Genomic DNA, 12476 nt, shown 5'->3' on the forward strand with positions numbered 1-12476 from the left:
GCCGTAAGTGGGTCGACTTATTTTTTTAAGAAATGAACTTTAGACCGAAAGGTAAATAATTTCAAGCTCACTTTTTCTGCGATACAATCTCATACAGACGTGAGTTTAAATGATATAGGATTTGTATAGGGCACATATCCACATTGTCAGATGCTTATAAGTCGCTCCTATAGACTAAAGCTAGTCTATCTACCGATTGCAGTGCTCACCGACAGCTATTTGAGGAATTACTTTCTGCCGGTACACATTTACCTCAACTGTGTGGAGAGCACACTTTGCAAAAGATTATTGGATAATCATAATCATATGAGAATAATTTATCAGAATAGTTCGTAAAAGTAGGTTCGTGATCAATATTTCTTAAAAGTACGATAAGTAAAATCATTTCATAAACATTTTGTTTAACTTTGTGACTCATCTTGAAAAGTTCTGTATGGTAAGCTTTTTAGGCTTATCTGTTTTATTCTTATGTATTTTTTCTTTACTTAACTATATGAATATTGTTATATATATATATATATACACGACGGTATTTTTCATATTTGTAAATGACATACGGATATACAGTAAAACAACTCATATGTTTTGTTTTTTGTAATTGCCGCATCAAACAAAGAATATCATGATACGATGAAGTGGGTCTTTTGAGGGACATGGTATCTCTAACAATTTTTAAAATATTTCCAAATCAGATTGATGTTAGTCTGTCTGTCACTCAAAAGTATATTGTACCATAATAATATTATTTGAGTAAAAAATAATTGAACAATTTCAAGTCCCCTCACATAAATAAGTATGATTTTCTACAGCTATCGCTTTAAACACAGCTATTCCAATATCAATACGAAGTTACAACGTGTATGTAGACTGTATATTGCATATATACAGGGTGTCAATGTAAAATTTGCTTATCTCTTTCGCATCAGTAATAAAATCTTTAAGAGCTCCAATGTTCACGAAATAAATTACCTTTTCTATTTGTTTAATGTCCATCAAAAACTACAGACAAGTGCAAGAGGCAATTAAGATGACACAAAAGATTTTTCTTTCTTTTAGACATGATGATTGTCTCATATTTTCAACTTAATTTTCTATTAAACTTAATATGTTTTGAAACAGTTGAAGCAATACTCTTATTAGGTTAAAACGCTAATTCGGCGTCTCTGGTGCTGAGGTTTATGCAGATCTTAATTTTGATTGATTGATTCATTTATTTCCACACTTCATAAAAAGAACAATGCAGTGTAAAGATTGTATTACTGAATACATATGGATATTCCAATGCAAAAGGAAAATATACACTACACGAAACAATGAACCAAAATCTGAACAATACTCAAATCAGACAAGAAGAGAAACAGTATATACATGTAAATGTGGGGGATCAATTAAAAAGTTAAAAACTAATATCATAATCCCAATTTTGTCAATAAAAGTTTGAGTGTTGTATAGAAAGACTCGGTAAAAAATGTAATAGAGGTAACTTAGTCTAGGGAATTAAAGTTTTTTTTAGAAGAAATGTTGTAAGCTTATATTTATTATGCATTAGGGATAGTGAACTTTTTACATTTTCGGGGAGACTGTTCCAGAATACAGGACCAATTACGAATTATTGACTTTCGGGTTAAGGATAATTTCCCACATGAAACATGCACGGTAATCGGAATTTCTTCTACTGTAGTATCATGATTGTGAATATCAGAATTTTTACAAAATAAAGAATCGACATTTATTGGAAGTAATTTCTTGTAGTATAAATACATAAAGATACCAATAATATAACTATATAATTAATACATGCAGGCAATGTTTTAAACTTAAGAAAAGTGGAGCAGTGTGAGCTATGAAACCAGAATGATATATCATTCTGATTACTCTTTTTTGTGAAAACTAATTCTAATGAATATTTATTTGTAGAACCCAAGCGAAAATTTCATAATTGAGATGACGGTGAAGCATTAAGACAATATTTTGTGGGGCAAATTCACGTAATCTATTTAAGACACCTATAGTGCTTGTTAACATTGCTTTTCCATTTTAAATTATCATCAATGTAAATTCCCCTCCCCCCCAAAAAAAACACTCTTCACCCTTTCTACTTCAACAAATTTTGTTATCTACATTGTTTCTACTGATGGTCATAAAAAAAATTCTGAATATTAAAAGCTAAATTATCAACAGAGAACCATTCTTGTACTTTATTAAGATCAGTAGGGGAGACAGGGGTTAGTTGGAACATGGGGTAAAATGAAACATTGTGATTTTCTTTAACGCCTTTAAAGTAAATTTATGCAATACTGCCCTCAATTTATTGCAGTAATAATTGAACACTGTTGTATTATTAATAGCAATAAATTGAGGGCAGTATTGCATAAATTTATTTTACAGGCTTTAAAGAGAAATACAATGTTTCAACTTACCCCATGTTCCAACTAACCCCGGTCTCCCCTATTCATATTTTGTTGTAAATAACCTATGTCACTGTGGCTAAAAAATATATTTGTGTTGTCAGCAAAAAGTAAGGTTTTACAGTTTAAGATAAGGTCTTACTAAGTCATTATTTCAGTGTACATGATGTACTTGACATCAGTGGCGTACCGAGGGGCAAGGGGGGCACGTGCCCCCCGGGCGCCACTTTCAGCGGGCGCAAAAAAGGAAAAGGGGGAAAAAGAAGAGAAAAGGTAAAGGAATGAAGAAATTACCATGGTAATTTAGTTTCCAAAATATCAAGTAAGAAAATTTGTTCCAACACATTTAGAAAATGCATTTCTTTACCCAGTCTTGAAATATTATTTTCCAAACGCAAATATCATATTTATTCATAAGCGGATCAAGGGGCCCGGGCCCCCTATTGGCGGAGCAAAAAAAAAGAAAGAAAGGGAGAAAGGAAAAAGAAAAAGAGAAGAATAGAGAGCAGAAAAAAGAAAATGAAAGATGAGGAAGACGAGTGCAAACATAAGATGAGGGGAAGACTTGGGGAAAAAAGATTCATGTCACTATATAAATTTTCGTTCGCGCTTCGCGCTTCGCGCTCGCATTGTCTGTTATGTGATTCACATATCTTGCTCAATATGGAGCTTAAAATATCAAGTTTTGAAGTCATTATACAAAACATATTTCAGCTCGGTAATCAAACTTTCATTATTTTGTTTGATTTACAAATTGATTTTTAAAAAGTGCTCTGTAAAAATGTCATATTAACATTTTTTGCTCGCGCTGTTTAATTGTCAGGTACCTATAATTTTCGTGTATTCCATAAATTCCTCAAAATATCCCCATTCAGGTATGAACGCTCGCATTTTAATTGGTGATTTATGTATAATTATCTCAATATTAATTCTTTAACAATTACTTGAAATCCCCATTTTATGACAGTTTATCAAAAGTTTCGGCTCCGATTTGCGCTGGCGTTAATTGTTGAAAATTAACTCATGCATCCTATTCATAATTTCAAAAATGCTTGAAATGTCCAGTTTTCAGACCATGAATATTAACATATTTTGCGTTCTCATTATGCTTATTAGATTAATGAATAAGACATTGATTTGATCATTAAATTGTCCCTTTTTCAAAAAGGAATACCGACAAGTTTCATCTCGCGCTTAGGAAGAGGAATAGGAAGATAGTCATCATTTCGATATGATGACAAAACGTCAAAAATTAATAATAATGATTTAAGATATCAGGGGCCCATCTCATAAAGAGTTACAACTGTTGTAACCTCGCCATTATGGCAACTACCATGGTAACATTGATTGTGATTGGCTGCTGAGCCCTGTTCCTGTTGCCATGGTAGTTGACATAATGAAAAAGTTACAGTTGTAACTTTTTATGAAACGGACCCCATTTCTTTATTAAGAGCAATCCATAAATTAACACTTTTTCATATCGGAATATCAAATAATTTAAGCTCGCGCTTCGCACTCGCATTATTTGATTTTTAAAGTATGTAACGTCTTCATGATGGCTAATTGCATGCAGTTTATTAACAGGTAGGCCTACCTTTTCCATCAGTTCATTTCTGCTAACGCTTCGCGTTCGTAGTAGTTATTTAGTTGCGTACACATCTTTTTCAGGATAACAGAATGTTCAAATTTTAGGAAAAAAATACATAAGATTTAAAAACAAAAATAGCACGCGCTTCGCGCTCGCATTATATAAATAAGGATTATGATATTATATATTTATGTTGATTTTATAAGAATAAAGCTAAAAAGTGACTATTAGGACTACCCCGTAAAAGAAACCAAAAATCATCTTCGATCGGGGAAAATATGGCTGAAAAAATTCGGGCCCCCCCCCCCCATGTACGAAGGCTAGATCGATCCGCCCCTGTATCATGCAGATAAATTGTACTTTCATGTGCATTAAATTCTAAAATTTTGTTCGTCGGGAAATATAGTGTATTTTGCTCTAAGCCACGATGTTGTGTGGGTTTTGTGATTTAGTGTAGCCAGTGCTTGATTTAGTGCAAGGACTGCTTTTGGGAATTTCAGTAAGAGGATCTTGTTAATTACAAAAATGCGAGTGTGTAGTTTGTTTTCAATATTATTCAGCAATTTTTTATCATCATGAACATGATGCGTATCTCACTGAAACAAAAGTTATAACAAGTGGAATGCCTCTGGCCGTCTCACCTGCATCACGCAGTTCAATATAGCAGCAGTGCTGACTTTGAATACTACTCTAACTCGCACAAGATGTTCAGTGATACATGGTTACTCTTATGTCCCCTTTTTATGAACTAGACCAATAAACTAACAGAGATATGATGGTTATTCAACAGATACACCCCAGGGGCGGATCCAGGATTTTGAAATAGGGGGGGCGCCAGCGGCGAGGGAGCGAAGCGACCGAGCGGGGGGAGGGTGTGGGAGGGGGATACCCCCCTCCCACGGCAAGGACTTTTTCAAAAAATCATGTCCAAAAGTCGTATTTTGAGAGCACCTTTAGAAGAAAAATGCACACTTAAATCACTGTAACTTCATGAATAAAAGACACATACTGACTCATTTAGGAGCTGGTTTCCAGTCACACACCGTATAAGCGGTCATTCAAAACATACATTTGGCAAAGGCTCTTCACTTGCTTGCATCGTGTGATTGAAACGTCAAATTTAAATGATACGAAACTGAGACTTGTAATCGATATATTGTAATCAGCAAACCTATAGATTATCAAACATTAAAAATGGGGTAAGGGGGGGGGGTTAATGTCACAATTTCTACTTTTTAACAATACACAATGTGTCCTCGGGACGTTTTTCCCCAGCACGAAAGTATTTTTATTCTCCCCCCCAACCCCCACCCCCCCCCCCGTCACATAAAATCTTCGCTCCTTACGCTGACATATAGCTGCCTATACACAGCAAACGCGGAGTGGGGTCGACTGGTGATTGAGAATATACAATTTTGCTCCTTGATAATAATTCGTTGGAATGATTGCTTCGGCGAAACTTAGTTGGGGCGCCCTGGATAATATGCCTCTGAATCTACCAGAAAGTGTAAAAGTTAGTTTACATTAAATACAAATATGTCTGACCTATACAGTGGCGTACCGTGGGTCACGGCATTGGGGGGCACCAGCAAAAATTTTGAGTCACTTCGTGAGCGCTTGCCAGGTATACTGACCTAACAGAGACATTTTAAGGACAGTGCCATTAAACGGATATTCAGACCTAAATAGGGACATTATAATCAGTCTTTTGTAACCATGATACGTACCTGTCTCGCTAAATAATGCGAGCGCGAAGCGCGAGCTGAAATTTTTTTAAATATTGACTCTCCAAACAGGAAGATTTTAAGGACTATATTTTAGGAATCCATTAAGAGTATACACATCTCACCATAGTCATCTAATGCGATTGCCCATAAGCGCTTGCTTATTTTGTTAGAATTACATCTAAACATGCACATAAAGCACTTGTAATCATGATTAACATACCCATCTCACTAATCAAATCTTGCGAGCGCAAAGCGCGAGCTGAAAATTTAGGAAATTCAGACCTGAAGGGGGGCATTTTAAGGCTTATTTGTAGGAATTCACGAAGACCATACGTAGTTCACTAACCAAATGATGCGAGTGCGAAGCGCGAGCTGAAATTTTTTTAAATATTGACTCTCCAAACAGGAAGATTTTAAGGACTATACTTTAGGAATTCATTAAGAGTATACACATCTCACCAGCATAGTCATCTAATGCGATTGCCCATAAGCGCTTGCTTATTTTGTTAGAATCTCATCTAAACATGCACATAAAGCACTTGTAATCATGATTAACATACCCATCTCACTAATCAAATCTTGCGAGCGCGAAGCGCGAGCTGAAAATTTAGGAAATTCAGACCTGAAGGGGGGCATTTTAAGGCTTATTTGTAGTAATTCACGAAGACCATACGTAGTTCACTAACCAAATGATGCGAGTGCGAAGCGCGAGCTGAAATTTTTTTAAATATTGACTCTCCAAACAGGAAGATTTTAAGGACTATATTTTAGGAATCCATTAAGAGTATACACATCTCACCATAGTCATCTAATGCGATTGCCCATAAGCGCTTGCTTATTTTGTTAGAATTACATCTAAACATGCACATAAAGCACTTGTAATCATGATTAACATACCCATCTCACTAATCAAATCTTGCGAACGCGAAGCGCGAGCTGAAAATTTAGGAAATTCAGACCTGAAGGGGGGCAATTTAAGGCTTATTTGTAGGAATTCACGAAGACCATACGTAGTTCACTAACCAAATGATGCGAGTGCGAAGCGCGAGCTGAAATTTTTTTAAATATTGACTCTCCAAACAGGAAGATTTTAAGGACTATATTTTAGGAATCCATTAAGAGTATACACATCTCACCATAGTCATCTAATGCGATTGCCCATAAGCGCTTGCTTATTTTGTTAGAATTACATCTAAACATGCACATAAAGCACTTGTAATCATGATTAACATACCCATCTCACTAATCAAATCTTGCGAACGCGAAGCGCGAGCTGAAAATTTAGGAAATTCAGACCTGAAGGGGGGCAATTTAAGGCTTATTTGTAGGAATTCACGAAGACCATACGTAGTTCACTAACCAAATGATGCGAGTGCGAAGCGCGAGCTGAAATTTTTTTAAATATTGACTCTCCAAACAGGAAGATTTTAAGGACTATATTTTAGGAATCCATTAAGAGTATACACATCTCACCATAGTCATCTAATGCGATTGCCCATAAGCGCTTGCTTATTTTGTTAGAATTACATCTAAACATGCACATAAAGCACTTGTAATCATGATTAACATACCCATCTCACTAATCAAATCTTGCGAGCGCAAAGCGCGAGCTGAAAATTTAGGAAATTCAGACCTGAAGGGGGGCAATTTAAGGCTTATTTGTAGTAATTCACGAAGACCATACGTAGTTCACTAACCAAATGATGCGAGTGCGAAGCGCGAGCTGAAATTTTTTTAAATATTGACTCTCCAAACAGGAAGATTTTAAGGACTATACTTTAGGAATTCATTAAGAGTATACACATCTCACCAGCATAGTCATCTAATGCGATTGCCCATAAGCGCTTGCTTATTTTGTTAGAATCTCATCTAAACATGCACATAAAGCACTTGTAATCATGATTAACATACCCATCTCACTAATCAAATCTTGCGAACGCGAAGCGCGAGCTGAAAATTTAGGAAATTCAGACCTGAAGGGGGGCATTTTAAGGCTTATTTGTAGTAATTCACGAAGACCATACGTAGTTCACTAACCAAATGATGCGAGTGCGAAGCGCGAGCTGAAATTATTTTAAATATTGACTCTCCAAACAGGAAGATTTTAAGGACTATACTTTAGGAATTCATTAAGAGTATACACATCTCACCAGCATAGTCATCTAATGCGATTGCCCATAAGCGCTTGCTTATTTTGTTAGAATCTCATCTAAACATGCACATAAAGCACTTGTAATCATGATTAACATACCCATCTCACTAATCAAATCTTGCGAGCGCGAAGCGCGAGCTGAAAATTTAGGAAATTCAGACCTGAAGGGGGGCATTTTAAGGCTTATTTGTAGTAATTCACGAAGACCATACGTAGTTCACTAACCAAATGATGCGAGTGCGAAGCGCGAGCTGAAATTTTTTTAAATATTGACTCTCCAAACAGGAAGATTTTAAGGACTATATTTTAGGAATCCATTAAGAGTATACACATCTCACCATAGTCATCTAATGCGATTGCCCATAAGCGCTTGCTTATTTTGTTAGAATTACATCTAAACATGCACATAAAGCACTTGTAATCATGATTAACATACCCATCTCACTAATCAAATCTTGCGAACGCGAAGCGCGAGCTGAAAATTTAGGAAATTCAGACCTGAAGGGGGGCAATTTAAGGCTTATTTGTAGGAATTCACCAAGACCATACGTAGTTCACTAACCAAATGATGCGAGTGCGAAGCGCGAGCTGAAAATTTTTGATATTCAGATCAGAAAAAGGGACATTTTAAGGACTGATTTTACGAATTCATGGAGAGCAGACATATAACACAAAGCCACTACTGCGAACGTAAGCACGGACAGGAAATGATTTATATTAAGACCTTAAATGGGGCCATCACTTTTAAGTAGTCATGAAAAAGAAGCACACTATTGTACATAAAACAATGATAACTCGAAGTGCGAGGAAATACATTTGGCAGTTTGTTGTATATTGACTATGAAAAGGGAGGTTTTATAGTATAACAGGATTATATATCTCGGTAAACAGACAATGCGAGCACCAGGAACAATGAAGACATAGGCCCTATGCAAATTATGTTTCATAAAGTTACGAAAAGAAATGTTTCTTATGTAATATAACATAATTATGATATAATATAACAATATAATGAACAATAATGTCTTCTTTTCCACTACGTTTCTCTCCCTTTCTTCCTCTTTTTCTCCTTTTCCCCGTTTTTTTTTTTTTTGGTCAGCCGATTGGGGGGGGCACGTGCCCCCTATTTTGCATGCCCCCCCCCGTAGTTACGCCACTGGACCTATACATTTCAGTGAAAACGTACATGACCAAGGCAGAATGATAATGCTGCGCACGTGGCGCCCGATATAGGGCTTCATCTTTGAGTGAAGAATAATCTCGGGGATAGACATTATCATTCGCATCGTTGACACTTTCTCTCGCGATCTGTTACTTACAATTTACATGTATTTGCCATAAAGACGGACAAACGCATGTTACAAAAAACACAAAATTTCGGGAAAAAATGATATCCAATCCAACATCTTCACACTGGTCACTGCACTGCAACTCCCGATTACAAGTGGTGCAACTTTCCAACCAATCGACTTGCGCGCCCTGGAATTCCGGAATTTACATATTGCAATACAGTATGACAGAGGTGCATTTGTGCGAACACAAAGGCCATGAGCGTAAGTTAAAATATAGTTTTGACTAGATCTAGCCCTTGAAATTGACTACATTGTACCAATCCAGTAAATATAACCATCAAAAAAAAAAAAAAAAAAATCCGGCGAAAATAGGGGGGGCGCGCGCCCGGGGCGCCCCCCTCTGGATCCGCCACTGCACCCAATTCGGCCAACGTTCATTGACCTTTGACCTTGGTCATGTGACCTGAAACGCGCACAGGATGTTCAGTGATACTTGATTACTCTAATGTCAGATCAAGTTTAACGAACTAGACCAATAAACTTTCAAAGTTATGATGGTAATTCAACAGATACCCCCGATTCGGCCAAAGTTCATTGACCCTAAATGACCTTTGACCTTAATCATGAGACCTGAAACTTGCACAAAATTTTCAGTGATGCTTGATTACTATTATGTCTAAGTTTCATGAATCAGATCCATAAACTTTCAAAGTTATGATGGGAATTCAACAGATATCCCCAATTCGGCCAAAGTTCATTGACCCTAAATGACCTTTGACCTTGGTCATGTGACGTGAAACTCATGCAGGATGTTCAGTGATACTTGATTAACCTTATGTCCAAGTTTCATGAACTAGGTCCATATATTTTCTAAGTTATGATGACGTTTCAAAAACTTAACCTCAGGTTAAGATTTCGATGTTGAATCCTCCAACATGGTCTAAGTTCATTGACCCTAAATGACCTTTGACCTTGGTCATGTGACATGAAACTCTAATAGGATGTTCAGTAATACTTGATTAACCTTATGGCCAAGTTTTATTAACTAGGTCCATATACTTTCTAAGTTATGACGTCATATCAAAAACTTAACCTCAGGTTAAGATTTGATGTTGACGCCGCCGCCGCCGTTGCCGTCGCCGTCGGAAAAGCGGCGCCTATAGTCTCACTTTGCTTCGCAGGTGAGACAAAAACTCAAATCGAGAGCAGAATAAGTTGTGCTTGATGTTTATTGACTCGAAAACAAGATATCCAATGCCTCATCTGATTGGGCGGACCATAATACCCCCTCCAGCAAATGGGAGCACGATGCGCGAGCGAAATTAGACCTGGGGCCCGTTGCAGAAAGAGTTGCAATCAATCGCAACTCTAAAAAAAACATGCGCAACTTGATTTTCAACCAATCAACAGCGCGCATTTGGGACTTGCGATTGATTTTTTTGACTTGCGTTTAAACGCACTCTTTCTGCAACGGGCCCCTGGGGGGTGTTTCACAAAGATTTAAGTATGACTTAGGTAGCACTTAAATGTCGACGCGTACATGATATGCAACGCGCAATCTTATTGATCAATACGCAGTAGTGCGCGTCCTCTTGGCATGATCTGACCAATGCTGTCATGCCTTTTATACTGCGCGTAACTAGGCATTTAAGTGCGACTCTAAGTCATACTTAAATCTTTGTGAAACACCCCCCAGATTTTTTTTTTCAAGTCCCCCTTGTTTAATAGTACCTTTCGACATTCTGCTTTTCTTCCTCTTTTATCTCTTTCTTGATTTTCTCATCTCCTTCCTGTCTTTTTCCCCTTTTCATGACTTGTGGATTTTATTTTCAGCTTGGACCTGGTAACACTGCCATAGGCGGCGGAAGCGGGGGGGGGGGGACGGGGGGACGTGTCCCCCCCTAATTTTTTTTTTATAACCTTTTTTTTGCTTGTCAATTTTTTTCCAGCTTCCCCCCTAAAGTCACGTGGACCCCCCTGAAACGTGAGTTGTCCCCCCCCCCCTAAAATTTACCTTGATGCCTTTTTTTTTTTTTTTGCTTGTGGTTAGCCACTCCTAAAACTTAGGTTGATAACCTTTTTGGGGGGCGCTTTTTTTTTTTTTACCTGTGTCCATCCCAAAATTTCAGGTGGATTTTGATTTTGAGTACAAAGTCAATGTAAATTGAGTTTTCTCATCTTATTCATAAGGATGTGATTATTTTTACCTTTAGCTAGCTGAAATTAATTGATTTTAGCATAATTATATTTCAAAAAGGTTCTGCTATAAATTTGGGGAAAAGGACAAATAAAAAAAGGTTGAAAAACAAAGAAACACATCAGAAATTCATTTTCAAACCAGGATATTTTTCATTCATTGTGTAATGGTTAGCAATGGTATAAAGAATATTTACACAAAAATAGCATTCTAGGAGCACTTTTTAGTGAATGAGATTAAAAAACCATACAGCATTGTAGATTACATCCCACACTATTATCATGGCAATTTTCACAGCGTTCGCGTGATTGGCGGCAAGGATCTCAAGGGGCTTTCATTCAATCCTTCCCCTGTGTTCTACACCTCAAAAGCCAGGCCTGGTTAGGGTTGGACTTTGAGGGATGTGTGTGTGTAGTTGTGAGGGTGTGTGTGTGTGTTTCGAAGGGGGGGGGGGGGGTGGAAACATTAAAAGTCAATCCATCTTGATACATTTGTATCTCACATTAAGTTCTCATAATTTACAAATTGATCCCAATTCTCAAAATTGTCATCTCATGAAAAACATTTTAATTTACAAATTTCATATTTTCCTTGACAATATCATACAGAAATAAATATATAATAATAACAATAGACACGTAATGCACCAAATCTGATTTGCAGTGAGTTTAATGCACATAATATATTAATAATATTAATTTTGGCAGGTAAAGAGAGATTGTTGGTTTTAGGAGACGGCGGTTTGATCATTTGCATGTGGACACCATGGCCTGTATTCTGAAGTCTGGGGACCGTTTCATCAACATTTTTGTCTGACAAGTTGTCAGATCTGACATCTTTCCTTGATTCTGATTGGCTGAGAGGTACTGTTACTATAGTAAATGTTGGATAAAATGGGACTTGTCAGATAAAACGTCCGACAAGTCCTTTCATGAAACGCTCCCCAGGTTTAGCTTAGACCATGGTCTAGCTCTGTGCTAAAATTATGGGGAGCCAAAAATTCTGTTTATATTGTATAGTTTTAATCATTTTTTTTCATTTTGCTTTCATAACGTAGAAAAATACTTCAGTTCTTATTCCCAGAACAATTCGGGTGCCACATGAGTAAATAA

The sequence above is a fragment of the Lytechinus variegatus genome, chromosome 2 (genome assembly GCF_018143015.1).
Source record: "Lytechinus variegatus isolate NC3 chromosome 2, Lvar_3.0, whole genome shotgun sequence".
Lineage (NCBI taxonomy): Eukaryota > Metazoa > Echinodermata > Echinoidea > Temnopleuroida > Toxopneustidae > Lytechinus > Lytechinus variegatus.